This window comes from Marmota marmota, unplaced genomic scaffold, assembly GCF_001458135.2.
Source record: "Marmota marmota marmota unplaced genomic scaffold, marMar, whole genome shotgun sequence".
Classification (NCBI taxonomy): domain Eukaryota; kingdom Metazoa; phylum Chordata; class Mammalia; order Rodentia; family Sciuridae; genus Marmota; species Marmota marmota.
The window spans coordinates 21,898,920-21,925,378 of NW_025999869.1; positions in this window are offsets into that span (position 1 = coordinate 21,898,920).

Below are 26,459 nucleotides of genomic sequence, written 5' to 3' on the forward strand. Positions count from 1 at the left end.
GATCATGACCAGGCTGACCAGCATGCTGATGTTGGCCAACGGCGAGAAGATGCATAAGATGTGAAGTTTCCTTATAAAGATTAGCAGCATCAGGAAGGGCAGGAAGGTGAGCATGTAGATACTGGAGTCTATGGTGGGCATCAAAATCACCATCTCATTCTCATGACAGTTGTGGGTGGTCCCATTGGCCATTTCCATCCCCTAGAAGAGAGGAAGAGAGAAAAGGGAAAAGGCCTCCAATCACAAAACTTGTGATTTCCTGCTGGAAAGGCTCCTGACTAAAGACTCAAGAGTGTGAACTAGGTCTTAGGGGCACGTTTGCTGGTGAGCAGTCCTTGAGGTTACCCCATCTTTTTTCTCTGTCCTAGAGGCTCACATAACATCTTGGAATGAATCATTATTGAAATGGGTGCAGTCTTTGTTTGATTGTTCAACTTTAAAGTTTTCAGGTCAGGAATTTACATGAATACATCTCTGTGTCCCTGATTTCACATGGTACTGGGTTCCCATCCCTTTGCAACCAAAGAACTATGCACAGATTTTGATAAAATTCTAACAGTCAAAACAATTTGTCAATAATTCATTGTCCATTATTCTTATTTGAAAATGCATCCAAAGCAATTAGCTTGACCATGAAATCCAACAGATTAAGAAATGATTCACAAAGTCTCTTATACAAGTATCGCCAAAGGACTGAAATGTGCACTGAATCTATGCATATCCAAAAAGAAGATGAACAAGTATAGAAATTATAATTAGAGAAGAGAATAGAAATTTTCAATAGTTTTACAAATAGAAGTAATGTTATCATGTTATCATGGGATATAGGGACAAAAGAAAAGGTTAAAATGTGTTAATTTCTTCATACCTAATGTTGGGATTCATTTATACCTAGAATGAAACTCGACACTATATCTGTCTCAATATTTTAAATATTTTTTACTGGGGAAATTTTAAATATTAATAAATTCATTTCTATGAAACACTCAAAGTTCACCAGCACTGCTAGAGTCATTCCAGTTTACTTTTTTCTGACATATTCAAGAATTATTTAATTTTATATGTGATTTTTATAATTATAGTATGATTCAATTTGGGGAGAATAGCTTATATTTCTCTCTCCATCATCCATTCCTCATGCATGCACATTTAAACAGCTTTCTTGATGTGTAAGTGAAATACAGAAAAACCTACATGTATCATGTATACATTTTCTGAGTCTGATTCAGCTTCTTATTTTGCCCTGTATGTACAACTAGGTACAGTTATAATATTTATTTGCATGACCTCTTATGTTCAGAATTGTTACATTTGAGTAATAAACTTGGGTAACTTTTAATACTATTTGAATTTCTATTTGAAAATGCATCAGTCATACAAAATAACTAGTTCATGGTAAGAGCAAAAGATTTAATTTATTTTACTTTACTTTTTTATTTTATTTTATTTTTTGGTGCTGGGAATTAAACCCAGGTCAACTTAACCACTAACCTGCATCTCCAGCCCTTTTTATATTTTAGTTAGAAACGGACTTGCTGAGTTGCTTAGGACCTCACTAAATCGTTGAGGCTCATTGTGAACTCGCAATCCTCCTGCCTCAGCCGCCTGAGCTGTTGAGTTTGCAGGTATGTGCCACCATGCCTGGCAAGTTTCTGATTTTTTAAGGGAGTAGAATAGTCCCGATGATGCTTTTCTTTGTTTCCTTCCATTGATGAAAGATAAAAAATGATGACTAATCAGGTTATAATGTAAACTTCCACCAAAAATAATCAATAAAATAGAGAAGCCTGTTCATAATATCACTGGCTGTATGGTTTGGCTCTAGAAATGTCCCTGGAAAAGCTCATGTGTTAGGCCATGTTCTCAAGAGGTGAAGAGATTGGGTCATAAGAGCTGTAACCTCATCAGTAGATGAGTCCATTTGAAGGATTAATGATTTGAAAGGACAGCTGGGTGCCATCTGTGGGTGGTGGGACCTGGCCAGAGGAAGCAGGTCACTGGGTGTGTGGTCTTGCACTCTGTCTCTTCCCAGGCTCCTCTGTCTCTGCTTCCATGAGCTCAGCAGGTTTCTGCAAAGGCCCTGTGTGTGGGGTGTCATGGTTTTCAGCCTGACCTCTAACCAAGGAAAGTGGGGTCAGCTAACCTGCCCCCTCCCCACCACCTGGAGGTAGCCTGTGAGAGAGCAGAACTGTGGGCAGCAACAGGATCTTCAGGAGCTCTGCTGGCCAGTGGGCAGCCAGAAGTGCTGGGGCCTGGACAGGAATCTGGCTCAGTTGGGTGCGGCTGCGAAAGCCTGTGGTCTGAGGGGCTTGGGAGGCTGAAGCCTGAGGATGGTAAATTCAAAGCTGGGCTCAGCAACTTAGTAAGACCCGAAGCAACTCAGCTAGACCCTGTTTCTAAGTAAAATATAAAAAGCCTGGGGGTGTGGCTCGGTGGTTAAGTGCCACTGGATTAAATCACCAGTATAAACAAACAAACAACAACAAAAACAAACACACAAGAAGAAAAAAATAAAACCAAAACAAAACAAAAAAACCAAACACCCAACACCCAGCCCAGCCATCGAACACTGTGCTGGGGCGCCCACAACCTTAGGCTTCAGTGGTGAACGCAGCGACAGCAGCCACAGAGTTTGGGTGCAGCAAACTCCACCTCATCCCAGGCCTGTTCTAACCTGCCCCCAAAGAATGTCAGCCAAGTCCAAGGGGAGCCACCTCATCCTCTGCAGCTGAGCAGCACTGGCAACCTTCAAAACCGAGATGAGGGAAATGATCAGATCATCCTGGAAGATCTGGAGTGAGTCCTGCCCAACCTGAAGGACCTGACCAATAATGTAAGCAAGAGGGAGTGCAGGGGTGGGGAGTTTGGCTCCCTTCGTTCCTTTCATAATTTGTGTTCAGTTTTACTTGGGACTTCAGATTTCCCAACTCCTGAGAAACGACAGAAAGATGGCCTGCAGATGGACGTTCTTTACTCAGGCAACTCTTAGGGGGAGTTACTACCCTCTTTTTTTTCAATCAGGAAGAAAATCAAGCAGTGGTTTTAATGGGTGACCTGGGATAGTGAGGGGGTGAACACTAGTGTATCTCTGTATCTGAGTGTGTGTGGTGTGGGAGGAAGGGGTTCACTGGGGGGCGGGGGGGGTCAGCAGAGGAAGACATGGGGCAACTGAAAGGCTACGTAGAAGGTGCTCCTCTCTTTCCCTCTTGCTATAGTTCCCCCACATCCACCTCCTTTCCCAACCCCCAAGAATCCTTTGGCAAGGCTGCTCTTTGCCTGGCAGCCTCCCTAAGCCAGGGCTGAAGCAGTGCTGTGTTCTATGCCCTGGGCCAGGCCAGGGAGGACACTGTGGGGAACTTCCCTGTGTCTCTCCTCCCAGCCTCTGGAGCCCTAAGGGAAAGCAGCTGACCTGCTGACAGGAGCATCCAGCTTTGGGAATGTGGTGAGGACCTGGGACTTTCTCACTTTCACAGTTCCTAGACCAGCTCCTGTTCATCCACAAATGTCCCTCCCACTAACTCTGGGCAGTCCTCCCGCACACACACATCTGTCATTCCTTCCCTCCTTCCCTTAATTCTGTCACCATTAGACATTGAAATGGGAAGCTGGGCAAACAAGCTAGTGGGGTGTGTGTGTGTGTGTGTGTGTGTGTGTGTGTGAGAGAGAGAGGGAGAGAGAGAGAGAGAGAGAAGCACTCCGGGGTCGTGCCACCTGCTAGGCCACTGAACTGGAACAGTTTTCCTTGCTGCTGCTGTTTGTGGCTGCTGTTTTACCCTTTTGACTTCCTCCTTCCCTCCCTTTATCTTTGTCTTTTTCCCTTCTGCTCTATATACCCTACTTCTTTCCAATAAAATGTGTCCTCATAGGAAAAGCATTTTTATTTTTTAATTGTACATGGACAGCATGACTTTATCTTGTTTATTTGTTATTTTAATGTAGTGCTAAGGATCGAATCCAGTGCCTAACACATGCTAGGCAAATGCTCTATCACTAAGCAACAGCCCCTGCCCAGGAAAAGCATTTTTTTAAACAAGATAGAAGAAGTGAAAAGTAAAACTAAATACAAGCCACATTTGCATGAATATCCTCTTGGAATTTTCTGTATATCTACACACATACACATGTCCACAAAATTTTTGTGTGTGTACAAATGGACCATACTGTGTACACTGTTCAGAAACTTGTTTCTCCCATTAAATCTCTTAGAAGTTTTTCTCTGTGAGCACATATGGAATTAACATTCTTTCTAACTGCAGTACAGTGTTCCATTTAAGGAGTCTATAATGTCATCAATTCTGTGTTGATGGCCCTTTAGATTGTGACCAGCTGTTGTACAACTGTTCTTCAACCAGAAGTCTTTTTTGGTACATTTATTTCTGTGTTTTTATATGAGAAGAGATTGGCTTTGGGGTCTAAGTTTTAGGAAAATCCTGTGAAGGGGCCCATTTCATAGCCTTTTATGTCAGGGGATCCCCATGTGAGGTAGAATGAACTGATAGGTGGGTACAGAGGAGACCAAGGGGCTGGGCAGGGGTCATGGTGTCTGTGCTGTGCTCTGGTGATTACTCATGTAGCATCCTGGAGTAGCCAAGAAGGGGACCTCAGAAAACACAGATAGTGTTTCCTAACATCCAAAGCTCTAGACTGACATGCTTGTCCTTGTCACCTGCTGGGAAGGGTCTTTGATGACTTAGAAAAGAGCACTTTTGTAAGCATTTGTCTCTCTGGGGGTCTTGCATTTGCATTATAATGACCTTTTTATTCCCTCCTTCCCATCTCCAGGCACATTGTGGACTTCTTCCTGTCTGTCACTCAGCTGGGATTCTGCTGTGTCTAATTTGTGTTTCAGGTTGACAGCTTTAAACAGGTAGGGTTCTAGTAAGAAGAGAAAATGTGATCAGAGATGAGTGGAATTTCTGCCTAAGGATTGCTTCACAGATAGTTTGGGGCAACAAAGGAGTTGAGGTTTTAACACTTTATGTACAGTGCCTTTAGTTTGATACTCATCTGAAGACCTAAGGCACAGAGAATCCTCAAGATGTCTTCTCCATTCTTCTAAGATGGATCAAATGCAGCTCAGACAGTTGTGTTGCTAACATCAATAACCATGAAGATCAGCACAGGAGCCTCTAAGGCCCAGTTGACATGTGGAGCTTTCATTCAGGCATCTCTTCCAGCATGAAGTCACCAGCTTTGTGATTGGAGGCCTTTTTCTTTCTCTTTATTCTCCTCTTCTAGGTGACTGAAGCAGTCAAGGTGACCACCAAAAACTGCCATGACAATGAGAAGGTGATTCTGACACACACCATAGAATCCAACTCTACATGCCCAACTTCCTGCCTTTCCTGCTGCTGCTGGTCTTCATCAAGAAATTCTGTGTCCTGTCCATCTTCTCCCTGTTGGCCAACATCAGCATGCTGGTCAGCCTGGCCATGATCTCCCAGTTCATTGTTCAGGTGTGAGATCAGACCCTCCCCCATTTCTTGGAGGAGTGAACAAAACAAGTAAGGGGAATGTAAATAGTTACATGTTACTTATGTGAGGCATATTTAGAAGTCTTTAACTTCAACACTATTGACATTTTGGGCCAGATAAATTTTTATTGTGTGATTTTCCTGTGCACTATAGGATCTTGAGCTTTATCTTTGATCTCTACCTTGAAGGTGCTAGAAGCATCTACTCCAACAGCTGTGATTACAAACATCCTTGAGAAGCAAAATCACCCCCATTATAATCACTGGTTTGGACTATTTCTACTTAGATTGTTAAAGCATGATTATTATACACAATTGGAAAATAGTGAAAACATACTAAGTTCAAAATAAAAATCATTCCTTATAATCTGTACCTAGATAAAGTAATTTCTTACAAACCCATTTATTTATCAATATTATAAATGTGCTTATCATTTATGCCACTGACAGCCCAAGTTGGCGGGTCTGTAGGGTTGTTGGAAGAACATGGAAATGTAGGGGTATAGAAGATCAGGGGTGGAAAATGTGCCTTTACATACCATGGCAGTTTGTGAAAAGGAAAATATATTTTGCCAAAAAAAAAGGAAAAGAGCAAAAATAGTTGAATAAAATAAGAACTATTTGAAAATTTATCTCATCATTTATTTCCCCAATTGCCTTCAGAAGAACATTTTGTTTTTAAGGCAAAGTAATCTGGACCAACCCACTATGTCTGTGAGAGACACACTATGCCTTTGTGTGGGTGGCCCCATAGACATGACCTGGATCATCTGAATCTTCTCTGAGACAACCTGGCCCTCAGAAAGATTTCAGGAACTGTAGAGGAAAAACACCACATTCTTCTTTCCCTCCTTCAATTACTTTTCTTCCCCTTTTCTCCCCTTCATTTCTCTTTCTCTGTCACTAACTAAAAATAGACATGTCTCCCTTTTGAGAGGGCAGTTCTTAGTTATGTTAGGCCCACACCATATACTAACACATACCCCTCAAGTTCTTAGCAGACTGGGGGATGAACAGACATTCACATGTTTCCTCTTTTACCTTCTATTTATGGTGCAACTTTTTGGAGGGTTACTCACATCAGGTAACTTTCTTTCTGAAGCTCAACTCTCAAAGGTTAGCAGATGATGGCTAAGAATAAAATTTTTATCTTCAAAAACAAGAAATAAAATGGAGACAGGCTATCTTTTCACCAAATTGCTGCCCTGAGCAGTGCTCGATACAGCATCAAGGTTATTAGGAGACCAGCTGTCACTACGGCCTCAGCAGTGTATTTATGACCTTTTGGTGACATCAGCACAGTCCAGGCAGTGTTCATAGTACTGCAGGATTGCTAAAGCCCATCACCTAAAGTGGTAAATTTATACAGTGGAAACGCTATCATTAACTTGAACTTTTATATGTAACACTTAATATCAAAATAAGAGAGATGTCATGGATTTTGCAAAGGAAATTCTGTGTGCCTAGGAATACTGCATTCAGTCTCCACAGTGATGAGGATATGGCAGTGCTAGAGAGAGTCAGGCTAAGAACCATTCTTGTCTCATAGGAAAATAAAGGCTTTATCTCATTAGTACTGTAACATTCTATAGACACCTAGGTAAGAGGCATGCTGGACAGAATAACTCTCATTAAGTCTAAATCTAAGGGAAAGGGTTATTCTAATCATACTGGATTCCTGCTGCTTCCATAGAAAATTATCAGAAATTTATGACTTAGGTGTGGGTTTGAGAACATCCCATCCGTCCATCCCCAGAAGTTACTGAATTTCCCCTACTCCTGGCAACACTCTTCTAGATCTTCACAGCCAGACTTACCTCTTCTGCCACTCTTCCTCACCATGCTCACTTTGGTTGGAAGAAGACAACCCTAAGATTCAGCACATTTAGCCTTTCTCAGGTATTCAGTTGTGGTCAAGCCTGCAGATCTCACTCTCCAGTATTCTGTCCCAAGACCCAGTCCATCTTCTGGAAATAAGTAGGAAGAAATCAGTAACATGACTTCTGCTTTTAGGTAATCGAAAAGGGGCAAGGGGTGGAAGAGGGGAGGGAAACGGGAAATTATATATTGTGAAATTATATAGTTCAAATTATGCTATTATATTGTTTGTATATATGAATATGGAACAACAAATCTCACCATTATGTACAACTATAATGCACCAAAAATATGGAAAATAAAAATTATCCTAATTAAAGAAATAAAAATAAAAATATGTACTATCATACATATATCAAATTGATAAAAATTAGAGGATCAAACTATACCAAATAATTATCTAGATAGAAGGTAATGAGGACTTTTCATTAATTGAATGTGTAACTTTATGTAGTTCTATTGGAACAAATAGGCAATATTTTATAAAATAAAATACACACATAACCTACAACTCTATGTTTTCACTCTTAAAAGAGACATTTACAAGATTGAAATCAGCATCATGACTTCTGCTTTGGAGGAATTGGAATTTTAGTTTCTAACTCAAAACAATGAATAAACAAATTATGGTAAGTGATTGCTCTAGAATTCATTTTATTCAAACAATAAAATATTCCCTAGAATGCAGCTTCAGGAGGAAACTGGTGATCAGGTTTCAAAAAGAAAATAAAACTCCATGAGATAAGCACAGGTGGCTTATGTAACACTAAGGGTACTGTTAACAGAGTGATTCATAATTTTGAAACAGGACAGAAAAGTATTAATCTCATCCAGAGACTTATTGACTCTCATTAGGTCTAAATCTAAGGGAAAGGGTTGTTCTAATCATACAGGATTCCTCTGCTTCCATAGAAAATTACAATAAATTTATGACTTAAAATACAAATTTATTATGTTGAAGTTCTGGAGGTCAACAGTCCACTCAGAGCTTCAGGTCCAAATCAGTGCGGCAGCAAGGCTGCTCCTGTCTGGGAGCTCTACTAGAGGATCTTTCCTTTATTATTATTTTTTAAGCTGCCTGCAATCCTAGCTGTTGTTCATGTTCTTCAGCCTCAACAGGCATCAGTCCAACATCTGCTTCTTTAGTCACACTCTTAGCTGCCTCTCATAAAGGTCATTGTGATGACCTTGACTTACCTGGATGACCCAGGGAAATCTTCCCATTCAAACTCATTGTCCTGATCTCATCTGCAAAGTCTCTTTTGCCATGCAAGGTCACATGTTCATAGCTTCCAGGGATTAGGAGGTTGACATTGTGGGAGGAGAAGATTCATTCTTCATCCTACACACATCAAAATAAAGTCAGAGTGCATCAAAGAGAATTCACCTATTGGAAAATACAGTGGTTGAGAGTAGAAACCAACATTTAGCTAAATAATAGAGAAAAAATAACATAGCAACTGTATAAGTATATTAAATAGAGCAAATCAGCAGGAAATTAAAAAAAAACTATAGTTGGAAATTAAACTTTAACCAAAAGAATGGAAGGGCAGCCAAAATATTTTTTCATGCTACAAAACATAGGCAACCAGATTGAATAAGCAAGAACTCCAAGACAAGTCACTGCAAAGAGAAATGTGAAAAATTTAGAGTAAAATAGACATGCTGACCAAGTTCATAACAGAATAAATGGGAATCAGAAGAAATGGAATGAAACTTACAATTTAATATTTGGTATGTAAATTTATATAAAGTAAGGGATAGAATAGAAACAAAGTTATAAGTGATTCAAAGTTGATACATTTTACAAAAGAAAAGCCAAGTGATGCAACAAAGTAATGGGTAATAATTATGGTTTCTGAAGTGAATAGATTAAAAATTGTGTAGCATGTGCAATTTACAGGTAAATGATTCAAAGTTAAAACTGAGTGAAAAATTCATTGAGTAATCATTTACACTACACACTCAGGCCATTTTACTTGTGTCTCACAGATTCCATCACGTTAAATAATATAGTCTCCATTTTTGAGATCAAAGAAATTATTCAGGAAGAGTAAAAAGATCCTGAATGATAAGAAAGGATTTAAGTCCACAGGATTGCTGTTGAAGTTGTCATTTTGTTTTCACTTCCAGTCTTACTTAATGCCTGTTGGTTATCCATCAAGGACACATTGTATCCACTGAAGTTAAAGATATACTTTCCTATTTCAGCACAAAGTTTCATTCCATTCAATTTATTTACTTGTGTGTAATTCCAAAGACAACTTTTGACTTTTGTATGTTACTTTGCATCTTCAATAAGAGGGACAAAAAGAAAATGAAAATTTCAAAATTATTATTATGTACAGGGAAAGACATAAAGTGATATATAACATATATAAGTATATAACACTTTGAACTGTCACATTTGAAATTATAATGTTACTATTTTTTTTCTCTGATTGGAGACAGCAAGGTAACAAGTAAACATTTAAAATTATCCTTGGAAGTTCACACAAGTAGATTGGATTAAGTGAAGGCAATATGGCCAGAAGGATCTCATGGAGATCCAGGTGTTCATGCCCACAATAGATGACATATGCAATAGAATTGATTCAAAAGGACAGAAAGCACTTCTCACTTGAAAAGTGAGAAGCCAAAGGACAATATCTCTCTAAATCCTCTGCCTTCAGAGCTCTCTTCCCCTAACTTCCTGCCAAGTTGTCATCAGTCTTCTAATCTCCTGCTCTTAGTTCTAGGCATGAAAAGTGTGTTTCCCAGGGTTCTAAGGTCTCTCTCCCTACACTGCTCACTGCTCCACAAGCCAGTCCTCATCTCCAGCTCTTTTTACTTATTGCATCCAGAGATCATTTCCTGCATTTCCCTCTGCTTCCTCCCCTCCTTCTCTTTCATTTTCCTTTGGCTCCTCATTCTAGCAAAGGTTTGATGGAAATCCTGGCAGCTAAAGCCTAGCTGACCCCATGCTGTATGTGATCCTGAAGGGCCTCCAAGCTAGGGAAGTCCCACCTGCAGCTCACACAACAATAAGCACTCTGCAAACCCACCAGCCAACCACTCAGGTGATCTGGCCTGGACTTTCCTTCAGAGGAGGAGACAGCTCTGCTGGTCTGTTGACACCCTTCCCTCTCCTCTTGTGCTACATTGTGAGGTTGTGGTATCTGTGGAGTTCTATGTACATTCTGGCACACATCTAGTGAATATTTCGGGTGCTGTTTAAAGGGCATCATGATGAGTGTGTATCTGTCTGTGTCTGTTTGTATCTGTGTGTGTATTTATATGAGTGTGTGCATTTTCTGTGTAATGACAGTACAGTACTTAGTACTCAGCTGTGACACCTTTCTCCCACCACACAGTGTCCTCTGCCCACACAGTGTTCTCAGCTTGTCATTTCTACTCATCACACTCAGAGCCTGTCTTGGAAGATTCCCTACTTAAGAGCACATTCTGAGTGGCTGGGTGTTTTTTTCTTGCCTGCTTTCTGTCCTTTTGAATCAATTCTAGTGCATCCAAAATTTAAAATATATCATAAAAATCTGTCATTTTTCAGTGTCTTTCCAGTGGGAACAGCCAATTCTTTGAATTACAAACTTTATCATATTGGAATTGAAAGACAGAACATTTTTATCTCTGAACTCCCATGTAGTGCATATTTGGGCCCAGAAACCAACCATATAGGAGTGTTTTCATTCATTCACAAAATGAAGTCAATTGTCTAGGATGTTACTCATTTCTGAAACCACTGATTATTTTTAATATTCTTTCATGGTAGTATTTTGATTATGTTTTTATATCTTCAGGAGATTCAAACATACTTATGTACCATCCCCATAAAACTGTGGATTAATGTCTTTCTACAACTTAAATATGTTTGTTGTGTTTGAAGAATTAACATTATAGTTGCATGTTTTGTAGTTTTAGATTGCTAACTCCTTTTTCACAAGTCATTATCTATAGGAACATTTTAAGGATGGTTGACTAACAATTCACAGTTCTGCATTTTTACATGCCAGACATTATCAGGCTACTACTAGACACCATTTAATTTTTGTTTGTTCTTTTCATTTAGGTCTGACTGACAATATTGAAGTGACATTTCTCATGAATTTACCTGTTCTCCTCTGACATTTGACATTTTTCTCCACAAAATGTAGCCACAGAGTTTCTTCCCTTCCCCCTCGCAAATGCAGTTATTCATGATGAGATCCTGTTTATGGGACATAAAGAGACACCTAGACTTCCAACAAAGGACAGAGGAAGTGAAGAATAGGATTGGGTCCAAAGTAAGCCTTTCTTTCATTGGTTGAGCAGAGATGCTGAGCTAGATTTCTTCAGGTATTTCTATTCTCAGATTTATATCCTACTGACCTGGACTTTGCTATTCAACCTGGCCTACTGTCAGCATGAGTGTGAGTGTAGAAAGAGGAGTCTCAGGAGAAGTTATCCAAATCAGAGAACCTTTAACCTCAAAGACCAGGACAATGTCTTCCAATGAGAACACAAGATTTGGCTAGTACTTGTGTACGTTTCAAGCTCCTAAAGAAGGGAAAAAAGATCATGGTGTTAAAGTAGAAATTTAGTGCATTCATTTATTTTTTTTTTAATTTTTTAATATTTATTTTTTAGTTTTCGGCAGACACAACATCTTTGTTTGTATGTGGTGCTGAGAATTGAACCCGGGCCGCACGCATGCCAGGCGAGCGCGCTACCGCTTGAGCCACATCCCCAGCCCTCATTTCTCTGACACACACTTTCATCTTTATTAGCAGGAAAGAGTACTTTAAGAAAAATTGTTACATAATTTATTTAGCCAATTCCATTGTGAAGAGATCAGTGAAGGTTTTTCTAGACCAATCACTAGTCTGTGATACACAGTGTATATGGCCTGGGCCCAGAGCCACAGAGACAAGACCTGGCTCATTTGAATCTTCAGACAACCTGGGTCTTCGGGAAGACCTCAGGAACTCTACAGGCAAACAGCCCTTTGTCCTTTCTTCAGTCATTTCTCTTGAGCTTTCTCCCTCTCTGATCACATTATCCATCACGAATTAGAAATGCTCTCTTCTCTTTTTAGAAAGCAGTTTCTGGCTACTTTAAGTCCAAAGAAGATTCTACACATACCCCTTGATTTCTTTGATGCTCAATGATGAGGTATTTTCTAGATATTTCCTCTTCCACATTCTCTTCTTGGTGCAACTCTTTAAATGGTTACACAGACCAGGTCACTTTCTCTTTGAAGTTCAACTCTCAAAGAGTTTGCTGAGAATAACTGACAATAAAATCTATACCTTCATAAACAACAAATTTAAAAAGTATGTTTATAAAACATCTGTCCTGAGCAGTGCTCAGCACACCATCAGGATTGTTATGAGACCAGCTACCGCTAAGGCCTCAGCCCTGTATTATGACCTATTGATGACATCAGCACAGTCCAGGGACCCAGGCAGTGTTCACAGTACTGCAGAATTGCTAAAGCCCATCACCTCAGAAAGCACCATTTATATAGTAGAACATCTATCATTAACTTGAACTTTCCAACATTGTACTTGATATTAAAATTAGAAAGATGAAATGCATTACACAAAGGAAATTCTTCTCTGTGTCTAGTGTTACCATATTATGCACCCTGGAGAGAGAGGTGGTGAGAATATGGCAGTACCAGAGAAGGTCAGGCTCAGAATCATGCTTGTCTCATAGAAAAATATTTATCTCAATAGTATAGTTTATATTATGTAGAAACCTATATGAGAGGCAAGCTGGAATGTCCATATGATTAGTCCTACTAAACACACACACACACACACACAAATACACACACACATATACTCACATATACACATATTCTGACTTATCACATATTTACACTCACTCATAAATCATAACTCCAAAATTTCTGGCTCTTTTAAACATGAATTTGAAACCCGTTAAGCCATGTAACTAAAATGACATATGTTTTAACAATAATTTTTATGGGACTTGAACCAGAATCTGATATAAAAATAGCATCGGTGCATTCTGAATTAACTATTTAAAGAGTGGAAGCACAAAATTTTGCAGATAAATGGTTTTTATTAACAACTATTCTCAAAGAAGATAATTTCAAGAAAGTAAAGAAAAAATCATTTGCACAAGGAATGTGTCATCTTATAGCTGAGATTCAAAAGTGGACAAATCATAAATTTTCTCCAAGGAGCCTACCCTGGCAATATGCTCAACGTGCCTTTCAAACTCTCCATTACCCTCAATTCCTAAATACAATCTTGTCAGAAATAGAGGGAAAACTCCCATACAGATGATGGCTGTGAAAACTTCATAATCATTAAATATTTGTTCTAAGTGACATTTGAATATATTTTATATAGTACATGTAATCCCAGGAAAATATCATTAACAGTTTCTTAATAATATTTTAACCTGAATTCCCATACATAAGATCTGTTACACTTCCATTTCTCAGATTAAAGTTTTTTTTCTTTAGTCAAAGTTAACAGCTCCTGACTCATCGCTGACCTTCATTCAGACATGGATGAGGACAGCAGGATTTTAATGTGCTGGGTTTTAGTGTGAGCAAGCTATTAGACCACATTGCATTGTGCACATTAAGCTGATTTTTAAAATTTTTAGTACAATATTTACTGCATAATCACATATTTATCACATTTTTACAAGTCTTTTATGTTCCTGCCATTTAAATACAATTTGTTTCCTTTCCTTGTAACTTACTCCCTTTCATTGTTATCTACACTAAGAACTGAAAAACTTGTACACATCTTGCACAAGTCTCTCAAATGAGTACAGTATAAATGAATGACAAATTGACAAAGTAATCTAGTCAGTAAATATTGTTTAGTGCTCTCTGTAGCTGATTTCCTTCATTTGTGTTTGAACAATTAATAATATACTGGAAACTATGAACTCATATCCCATAATGTAAATGTGGATTTAGAATACTTGTCCCACAATATCAAAATTGTAAAATGTATGGAAAAGAAAAGCAATCAGAACAATTTAAAATCTGCAACTGTAGTCATAGGATTATATATAAAATTTATCCTCATTTTAATTCTAGTTTTATAGTAGTACTTTATAATGATCCAGAATTTTTAATTTACTTAGGTGATAATCTTGTTTCCCACTTTTTACTACATTATTACTTTTAAGGTGTTTTTGTTTTGGTTTGGCATCAGGGATTGAACCTAGGGGCACTTTAATAATGAACCATATCCCCAGCCCTTTGTATATTTTATTTTGAGAAACGACTCACAAAGTTACATAGGGCCTCACTACATTGCTGAGCCTGTCTTTGAACTTGAGATCCTCCTATCTCAGCCTCCTGAGCCACTGGGATTACAGGAATGTACCACCATGCCTGGCTACTTTTAGGTTTTCTAATGAGAAAAAAATACTAATGAAATTCAAACTATTTCTTACAGTTCTATACTTTAAAACCAACTTAACACAAAAATATGAAAATGTCTTCTATGTAAAATGTTCATCATTTTCATAAAGATGATCATTTATTGCCCAGAAAAATACAATGCTCTAAATTTATATTAATAAGATAAAGTTCTCTGGAAATGAAAGAACACTTACCAATTTAAAAAAAAAAAAAAACCTATGAAGTATGGATATATAAAACATACCTATTTGAAGTATACAATTTTTTAATGATTTTTGATAAGTTTTATAACTCTGCAATTATCAATAAAATCAATTTTTAGAACATTTACATTAATCCATTAAGATCATTTGTGCCATAGGAAGATTCCTTTCCCCAACCCACAAACAGCTCCAGGAAACCACAATCTACTGTTTACTTTCATTGGTTCGCCTTTTTTTGGACTTTTAAAATAAATGGAATTTTACAACATGTGGTCTCCTTGTGATTAGCTTCCTTCCCTGATTATAATATGTTCCAGGTTTATCTTCATTGTAACATTCACATTAGCAAGTGCAATGAATGGAATTAATGGAATTAAATGAATACATTTCATTTCATTTCAAGTCAATCAAAACTTGAATTCTTTCCATTTTTTGGCTGTTTTACCTATCTTTGGGGTATATAATATTCATTTGCTAAAAGAATTAATAAATTCTATTGTGATATTTTCCTTTTACACAGAAGGTAGCATGTATTGGGATTATAAAAATATAAAATAAAGCTGGGAATGGTGGTACATGCCTGTAATCCCAGCAACTCAGGAGACTGAGGCAAGAGAATTACAAATTCAAGACCAACCTTAGTAATTTACGAGACCCTATCTCGAATTAATTTTAAAAAAAAAGGCTTGGGTTTTAGCTCAGTAGTAAAATGCCCCAGGTTCAAGCCCTGGTCTCGTGTGTGTGTGTGAGTGTGTGTGTGTGTGTGTGTGTGTGTGTGTGTGTGTGTGTTTATAATAAAAGAATAGAATAATGCTCTAGAGAATGATCATCGATGCTAGCTGCATATTAAGTGACCCAAGAAACCATTAACACCTGGAATTTGTAGCCTATCCCTTAAAAAAAAGTTAATTTAATTTGTGCAAGGTACCCCCTGGGAAAAACTTTATACAAGTATCCTAGGATATTTGAATAGCCTACCTGGTTTGACAACCGGTATTATATAATTGTATCCTTTTATCTAGATTTTGCTTTTACCTAGATTTTGCTTTAACTAAATTGGTAAAAAGCTCTTCAGAATATTACAAGGTGTACTTTTAGTCTCCTTTATATGTTGCATAAAGAATGAAAGAATTGTATAGGGGGAAAAAACCCTTGAGATTAACTGAGGGTCAAAGAAATATTAAGTTCTCAGTCTATTCATGGGCCAGTTTTAAGCAGGAATTATCTATTTTATTTATAGTGACCAAGCTCAAAATAGAGAGCAAATGGTGATTTGTAACAAATAACTCTACCAATTAATTTTCATAGAGAAAAGGTCTTAGAATTTCTACCTAATTGACTCAAAAAGAAGAAATCTTTGAAATCTCAAATCTCTGATTTTCTTATCATTCTGATGTCAGTTTAAATGACATCTCCTAGGAGAGGGTTCTAACCTCCCAGTACAAAGTGGTTACTGTGTTATCCTATTTTAAAAATCTCATGTAAAGTTATTTCTATCTGATTTTTTTTAAAAATATAATATATCTAAAAATGGGAGTTCATAACCCACTTGAATCAAAGTGTGAAATATGATATATCAAGAACTATGTAATGTTTTGAACAACCAACAATAAAAATTTAAAAAATAATAAAAACAGCATATTATGTTAAGCAAAAAAAAAAAGAAAAAAATAATAATAATATATCTGATTATTGAATTCCTTGGCCTTCTTGATGAACCCAGTCTAATTCCATCTTAAGATCGGGACATCTTGTCACAAAGTCATGAAAAGTTAATTTCTGTTTAACTATAAATTACTGTGATTTCTAAACTTTTTTGGAATTTCTACCCATGCCTTGAACTCACCCATGCCTGGCTTTCCCCTGGCCAGATAATAACCCTCTCTGAAACCTTAGTGGTGCCTCATAAATTCTGATGTTGGGATCTGAATTTACTCCCTACCTTGAAATATCATGCCATGTAGATCATTAACCTACTATCTGCCTTTGTATCATGCTTGTCAAAATCCTGGAAACTGTAAGTTCTCAAGACACCCCCTTTGCAACTTTTTGTGCTATTATTATTCCTAGAGAGCAGGGATACTGATTTCTAGCTTGGTGTTTTCCGGAGAGACAGTCCTGGCCAGCTCCAGTGTACACAAATACATGCTTCCTTTAATTTGATTTAAAATTGGAGTCAGTGGTCTTTTCTTTGTGTCGTGATTCAACGTTCTGAAATTGTAGTCTCCATTAGTGAAGGGGCTCTTTCTGTCTTAACTAACATTATTTTTCTGCATGTTCAATTAAATTAATATGCTGTACAAACAAAAAGCTCTTCAGTCTGGGTGGGGAGTGGAGCTCTACAGCTCTTACCCAGCACCTGCAACATCCTGGAGGTGCAAGAAAAGAACATCCCAGAACTGCAAGAAAAGAACAATTATCAGGTCTCATTATCTGTGACATAATAAAAACATGTTGGTTTCTTCCACATGTGTCATACTCTGGAGCAGAGTGTGTGGTACTTAGAATGTAATTTAACCTCTGACTTCATAAGTTCTTTTAAAAATACAAACTCTGTCTTTTGTGGTTACCTAAATTTCATTTGCCACTAATCACTGCTGATGCAAGTGTTATTAAGCCCTTGCATTTACTGAAAAAGCCATTGTATCATGAAAAATATATCTGATCATTTAGTGCAATTACTTAGCATTTTTCTATGCTGTGTTCTTATTTCCAATGGCTTTAATGCACATTTAAATACATTCCATTCATCTGATCAGTAACACTTAGAGGAGAAAGAATAAAAGAGGACAAGTCACACTAGAAGTTATTTCACATCTGAATAAAATATTTAGACTTCAAAGTCTAATTGTATTGGAAATATATATATATATACACATACATACATACATAACCAGGGATTGAACTCAGGAACACTCAACCACTGAGTCATATCCTAGCCCTATTTTGTATTTTATTTAGAGACAGGGTCTCATTGAGTTACTTAGTGCCTTGCAATTGCTGAGGCTGGCTTTGAACTCATGATCCTCCTGCCTCAGCCTCCCCAGCTGCTGGGATTACAGGCTTGGGCCACTGCAGCAGGTGGCAAATATTTTTAAAGGGCATAAGTAAATACTTTAAAATTTTTTTAAATTATAACAATAATAATAACATTGTTACTCAATGCAGTGTTTACTTTGCACTAATACTTTGAAGGGCTTTTTAAAGATTAGCTCACTTTAATATTAATAAGTAGCATACGAGCTATCCTGAGCTGACAATAGCATGCTATTGTCAATTTCATTTTATAGATAAAAAGACCTGAAGCATAGAGAAGCACAAAAATTCATACAGTGTTACACATTAATGATTTTGAGGTAATCTGAATCCAGAACCATGGTCCAAACGGCACCATGAAATTTCTGAGAACAGAAGAATTATGATGAAATACATTCTTCCAGTTGCACTCACAAATATTATACCAACATCATCAGGACCTGCCTGGGATATGCAGCACTACTCATTCCTTGGGGCTAAAGTTTCACTGTCCTTGTTCAAGGAAAAAACATTATCATGGTAAATACATTGTTTTATATCTGTTTGCCTAAGAAGTATAAAAAAACATTCTGAATTCATGTAATAGTAATATTTTATTAACACATGAAGAGTGAAGCTATATATAGAACAACACTGAACAGAAGAGTAAATCTAAGGAATTCTTGAGATGTTCCATAATATTCACATGAAATTTCTTCTAGTTCAGATAGATGATTAGAAATGACAAGAGCAATTCATGACTTTAACAGATTTGCAGCACTCACATAAACTAAAGTAACTATATATAGATGACATTCACATCTCTTTGTACATTCTGAATAGCTTATTTTGGAGAAAGAATCAGGAACATAATTAAAACAAGAGGGTTCTTATATTTATACATATACAGTGTCAAGACCCTAAAAAGTCATCTGAAAAGCATAAGAATAAATAATTCACTTAAGTGTGTATGTGTACATGTCTATGAATATACACATTCATTCTTCATATATACATCCATACACAATACATGATATTCAAACTTCTAAATCAAACCAATTAGGTTAAATTTAACACTTAACTATAAAAATTCAGAATGGTAGTAAATGCTTATGAGGACAATACTTTTAGCATTATATTTTATTGAGCAGATAGACCTTCATCATAAGACTTTTCTAAGGCTATGGGGGGGACAAAGGAGATAAAAATCTAAAGAAAAAAATTTAATGTTTTGGCAGATGAGCAGCTCTTGGAACAGGGTTACTGAGTGAGCTTACTAGGGGAATTAGAAATTCATCATTCTGCACAGGAGGAATAGGGCCTGGATAAGTTCAGGAATGATGGCTCTGAATAGTGTGGAGTGGGTGGTTAGGAAGGGAACTGGAAATAGGAAGATAGGACACCAATGCATAGAAGATACAATCTTTTTTTTTTCCTTCAACAGACTAAGTAGACAGCTACATACTGCCGAAGTAAATTGGTTTTTTGGATATTTTGTTGTTATAGATTGGCTCTTAAGCAAATCAGTTTGATTTTCAAAGAAAATAATGAACTAAGTACTAATTTTTATCACCAAATGAGGAAACACTAGGAGTGTAACAAATTTACCCAGATTTCCAGACACAGAATAATGAATCAGAAATTTGAACCCAGGTCATGACATGAATGCTCCCTGCTGTGAGGCACCAGATTATGTTTGCTGCCTCCCATTTCTGAGAAGTGCCAAATGTTTTCTCTGATACAAGGAGGCTGGTTCATAGTCAAATAGGGACGGGAGCATGGGAGAAATAGATTATCTCTAAATAGGGCAGAGGGGTTGGAGGGGAAGGGAGGGAGCATGGGGTTATTAATGGTGGTGGAATGTGATGATCATTATTATCCAAAGAACAGGTATGGAGACAGGAATTGCTGTGAATATAGTATGTATACAACCAGAGATATGAAAAATTGTGCTCTATATGTATAATAAGAATTGTAATGCATTCTGCTGTCATATATAAATAAATAAAATAAAACGTGATAAGATTTAAAAAAAAAAAAATGTGCATCACCATATACTGGGACAGGAGGAAGTCACTCTGGACAGAAGACAGTGACTTCATAGGATTCTGTTTTTATCAGCCTTTTCACCACAGTGAATAAAAACCAGAACAATTATAGAGAAGACAAGTTTATTTGAGGGCTCGCAGTTTCTGAGGTCTCAGTCCATAGACAAGGGATCCATTTCTCAGGGCTCACAGTGAGGCTGAAAGTCATGGTGAAAGAGAGTGGCAGAGGGAAGCAGCTCACATGATGATTGGAAAGCAGAGAGACTCCAGTGCCAGATGCAAATATACACCCCAAAGCTATGCCCCCAATACTGTACCTCCTCCAGCCACACCCTACCTGCCTTCAGTTACCACTCAGTTAATCCCCATCTCTAAACTAATTCACTAATTGGGTGAATGTTCTCAAATCCCAATCACTACTCTTCTAAACCATCGTGCATTGTCTCACACATGAGCTTTCGGGGGACACCTCACATCCAAACCATAACAGATTTTAACTTGGAAAAAAGGAGTATGGTTCATAACAGGAGAATAGATTAATTAGGTCTGATGGATATTGGATAAAAATGGGGATGTGGAAATGTACTGTTTAGTCAGCTTTTTTGCAGCTGTGACTAAAGGATCTGACGAGGAGTTACTGTAAAGAAAGAAAGGCTTATTTGAGGGCTCACAGCTTCATAGGTTTAGTCCATAGAAGGCAGGCTCCATTCTTCAGGGCTCCAAGTGGGGCAGAGCATCATGATGGGAGAGGGTGACAGAAAGAAGCAGCTCACATCACAGTGATCAGGAAGAAGAGAGAGATACATATGCATACTCAAATCCACTGTCCCAATTCCCATGTCCTCCCGCCACACCCTACCACTTCAGTTACCACTCAGTTAATCCTTATCAGGGGATTAATTCATTAATTGGGTTAAGACTCTGACGATCCAACCATTTCTCCTCTGAACCTTCTTGTATTGTCTCACATGTGAGCTTTTGGGGGACACCTCACATCTAAACCATATCAGTCACAAATAATCTATACACTTAGGGAGATAAGGAGGGAGGTGTGGGGAGGTAAGAGATAGCAGAATTTTCTCTCACAATAGGAGGCTGAAGTATATTGTTAACAGGTGATCTAAAGAGAGCAGAGAAGCACATTAACCTAGAATCTTTTTGTTAAACTCAAAAAGAAATAGCTAGTGACCTCTGAAGAGGTTTCCATTTAAAGGAGTTGGGTTTGGCCTTGAAGTTAGTGGGCTAGAAATCATTGATTGTTAAAAGACTGCTCAGACTATTTGATGTTATAACTACATAAATGATTTTTAAATGAAGATAAATTTTTAAAAGGTTTTTTTTTATCTTATTTTTTTTTTGGTGGGGTTCTTTTTTTTTTTTTTTTTGTCTTTTTTGGAACTGGGGGTCGAGCCCAGGGCTTTGTGAATGCAAGGCAGGCGCTTTGCCACTGTGCTACATCCCAGCCCCAAGATAAATTTTTAAGATGTTAAATGCTAACCCAAGAGTTGTGTAACTAGAAAAGACATTTTTACGTAAACATATATTCAGACTGTGAACATTGCCCAAATATGCAATAGACCTTTTGGAAAGATTTATTTAAAAAATCTTTATGGAATGACAAAGAATACGTACTCTTGTATTGATCCAATTAATCACCAGCCTTTTTTGTGGGGGGTTGGGGGGGGTACCAGTGGCACTCAACTAGTAAGCCACATCCCCAGCCCTATTTCATATTATATTTAGAGACAGGATCTCACTGAGTTGCTTAGCACCTTGCTTTTGCTGACACTGGCTTTGAACTCTTCATCTTCCTGTTAGCCTCCCAATCTGCTGGCAATTAACCTACTTTTGAGATCACTCTAATCTAGGAACATGATGATGGATATATACAAAAAATCTGGGGGCACAAAGAAATGTATACCACATAATGAAAAATTCTGAACAGTTTCATCTAAAATAATGAAAAACTGAAAATAATCCAAATACTCTAAAACTTTCAGGATGTCTCTATCTGAAAATTTTCCAAAACAATGTAAGATTTCAAAAACATATATTTAAATTAATTGCATTTAAATAATGGAATGCTGACATTATTTAAGCAGCATGCTTAAAGTGGTTTTCTTCCACAATATTTTCAAATGAGTGATAACATGTTTCATTGATTCAGCATTGTTTAATGTGCTTTTATTAGAGATAAATACTTGGAAAGACTACTTCCTAGGAATTTTCTAGAATAAGTATGAGTTCTTATAATTTTATTATGATTGATTCCTAAAACTCAGGATTTTTACTTTTATTTAACATTACAGTTTTTGAACCTTCTATATTCTGTGTAAAATATGGTATAACACAAATTTGCCTCTGTCCATACAGCATACAAAATCTCCAGGAGATCTGATGTGGTCCTTGTAGACATGGCCTCCATTCTACCCCACCTACAAAGCATTGAGAATTACACAACTGTTATGAACCATTAGTAACAGAATATCAGCCATTTCTTTGTACAAAAGCCATTTCAAGGTTTAAGCAATTTAGGATTTTCACAATTTTTGAGCAAGGACAATGTCCATGTATATTGGACTTCAGCTGTAATGGAAGACAGCAACACCTGGGATCACAGTCTAAAATAATCTTTTGTATACAATTATATAGAAGCAGAGGCATGCTATTTTTTAAAAGCTTTCTATAAATTAGTTAATCTTGGTGTCAAAAATCCAGTCATGTTCTATATGTTAATTGGAAATTGGAACAGTAATCAAAATAAATATCATAAAAATATTGCAAGAAAAATGTAATTATATCCAAACAGATGAAGACATTTTGGGATAGTACTTTTCCCAAAATAAATGACCAAATCTAAAATATATTTAAAACAAACAAAAACCCAGTGGCAACACAATAAAAAATGGGGATTGAACCCTGGGGAGCTTAACCATTGCCATACATCACCAGTCCTGTTTGTGTTTTATTTTGAGACAGGGTCTCACTAAGTTCCTTAGGGACTCTGCTGAATTTCTGAGTCTGGCTTTGCATTTGTGATCCTTGGTCCTCCTGCTTCAGCCTCTGAGGTCACTGGGATTACAGGTATGTGCCATCACTCTCAGCTCAAAACTGCTGTTTTGATTTTACACCACAAAGGAGTTTTTCAAAAACCACAAATGATTCTTTGGTTTGCTCCTATTGAACATTACCTCTGCCTGTGGACAATTTCAATAACTGCCCTTTATGTATTTGTGATGACCAAAATATATCACTTAAACTGAGGAAATCGTGAAATTAGAATAACATCCCACTCAAAATACTATCATAGTAAGAAAGTTTATGAAAAATACTTTCCAGATAATCTGGCACTTAGTAAAGTCTCCATAAATGCTATATCCATTTCCTTTACTGATTATTCTTGTTCCTAAATACAGTTGTTCCAACATTTGCAATTTTCTTCATAATTTCTCAGAAACCCCATTTTTTTTCAAAAAACTTAATTGGAATAAACTGGGCACTGAGAATTTTAGTATCATACTCAGGTCATGGTTGAATTTAAAATATAAATCTTTACAAATTTCAATCTTAATTGAAATGCATATGAAATTATTCTCTGTGTTCTTAAAGAAAAAAATATGATGCAGAAATTCCATCTATACATGTCTACACATAATATGGTATATATCCATACAGTAGAAACAATAAATATGACATAGAAATATCTTTTCTAAAGTTGATGTTCTACTGTAGAAAAGCTACTTTGAGGGAACAAAGATATTTGCTGTATAGGCTCTTAATTTTTCTCTAGTAATAGTCTAAATATTAGGAACATATATATCAACGTGTTTCTCAGATCCATGATCCTGAGAGTAGAAATGTTAACAGGGATCCTCTGTTTAATCAAACTTACCCATTTCCTTTTTAGTGTAGTGTGTGTGTGTGTGTGTGTGTGTGTGTGTGTGTGTGAGAGAGAGAGAGAGAGAGAGAGAGTGTGTGTGTGTTTAAGTGTGAGTGTATGTGTGCATATATGTTTTCAGCTTCCATTCTTCAGCTTCAGCAAATAAGGCACACTTTTTAACTTACTTAAATCACTATACTTCAGAGTTTCAATTTTCAATAGAGTACTAAACAAATATCCTGTTTTGTTTATGTGCTTCTAAAATTCCAATTAAGAAATAAATCTTACCTTTATTCATACTCCTTAGGGAAATCATGACTTCTTCAAAAGTCAGGTTAAAAGTCCAATCATTCTTGGCTGGTTCTGTCTGCTCTGTGCAAGTTTAGTATCTGTGTTAAGAAACTGATGAAAGCAAATGCTTTAAATCAGAATACCAGATTTCTGCTTCCAAAAGGTAGACTGACTAGATGTGCAACCCTAGAAAATCACGAATCAACTCTGAGCTAAAAATCTATGATTTATAAAATAAAAACATTGTATTATACTATTAATAAAATTTCCATTCCCAAACTGGATTTTTATTTATTTATTTATTTATTTATGGTACCTGGGATTGAACCCAGGGGCACTCAACCACGGAGCCATATCCCCAGCCCTTTTTTGTATTTTATTTAGAGACAGAGTCTCACTGAATTGCTTAGTCCCTGGCTAAGTTGCTAAAGCAGGCTCTAAACTCTAGTTTCTCCTGCCTCGGCCTTCTGAGCCACTGGGATTACAGTCACACACCAACTTGCCTGGTACAAACTGGAATTTTAATGACCAATTATTGTCTAAGAACATATTGCAGCATAATCTCTCAAACTCTACTTTCATGAATATAAATTGGTAAAACCATTTTGAAAATCAACTTGAAATTATCTAAGTTGATTTTACCTAATAAAGTTGAAGAGGCACACACTCTGTGACTCAGCAACACATAGCCTAGGGAAATTCTTCTAAATGTGAACTGGTAGTATGGCATAGTAATGGTCATGGCAGCAATATAGTATACCCCAAAGTTAGAATAAAACCTACTTTTCCATAAAAAGGGTAATTAATGAACATTTGCATACATAACAGAATACATTATATAATAAAATACCACATAAAAGCATGCTTTTTAAAGAAAAATGACACACATAGACTGATTATATTTCTAGAAAGATATAAATATTAAGAACTAATATTAGGGCACACATATATGTGACAAACTATAATCAATATATAAAAATAATTAACATAGAATTCTTTAAAGCCTTTAACTCAAGGATGAAGGGAAAAATATGTTGAATAGTCCTCAGATGATATCTAACTTCAATTTGTGATATCTTTCTTTTTTACTTATTTGTTCATTTTATGTATCCATGATAGTAGAGTGTTTCTTGACATATTATGTATACATGGATTATAACTTATTCTAATTAGGGTCCCATTCTTGCAGATGCACATGAGATGGAGTTTTGCTGGTCATATATTCATTTCTGAATGTAGGAAATTTAAGTTTAATTCGTTTTACTGTCTTTCCTGTTGCCACTCCCCCACTTTTCCCTTCATTCCACTTTGTCTAATCCAAAGAATTTCTACCCTCCCCACCCTTATTTTGTTTTAGCATCCATATATCACAGAGAACCTTCAGCCTTGATATTTTGAGGATTGGCTTATTTCACTTAGCATGATTGTCTCCATTTCCATCCATTTACCAGAAAATGCCATAATTTCATTCTTCTGTATGGCTGGATAATATTCCATTGTGTATATGTACCACATTTTCTTTATCCATTCATCTGTTGAAACACACCTAGCTTGGTTCCATAGTTTAGATATTGTAAATTGAGCTGCTACAAACATTGATGTGGCTGTGTCACTGTAGTATGCTAATTTTAAGTCTTTGGTTATTACTGAGGAGTGGGACAACTGGGTCAAATGGTGCTTGTATTCCAAGTTTTCTGAGGAATCTCCATGCTAGTTTCCAGAGTAGTTTTTCCAATTTGCAGTCCCACCAGAAATGTATGAGAGTAGCTTTTCTGCCACATTCTCACCAACATTCATTGTTACTTGTATTTTTTATAATTGCCATTCTGACTGGAATGAGATGGAATCTCAGTGTCGTTTTAATTTGCATTTCTCTAATTTCTAGAGAAGTTGAATGGTTTTTCCTGCATTTCTTTTTTTTGGTGGAGGCTACTGGTGATTGAATTCAGAAACACTTGATCACTGAAGTCACATCCCCAGCCTTATTTTTTATTTTATTTAGAAACAGGGTCTCACTGAGTTGCATAGTGCTTCACTTTTGCTAAGGCTGGCTTTGAACTCGCGATCCTCCTGCTTCAGCCTTCCTAGCTGCTGGGATTACAGGCGTGCACCACTGTGCTGGGTTATATTTCTTGAAGAATCATATTTCTTCTGTGAAGAGTCTGTTCAGTTCTTTTGCCCATTTGTTGATTGGGTTTTTTGGTTATTTGATGTTAAATATTTTTGTGTGTGTTCTTTGTATATCCTGGAGATTAACGCTTCATCTCATTGCAG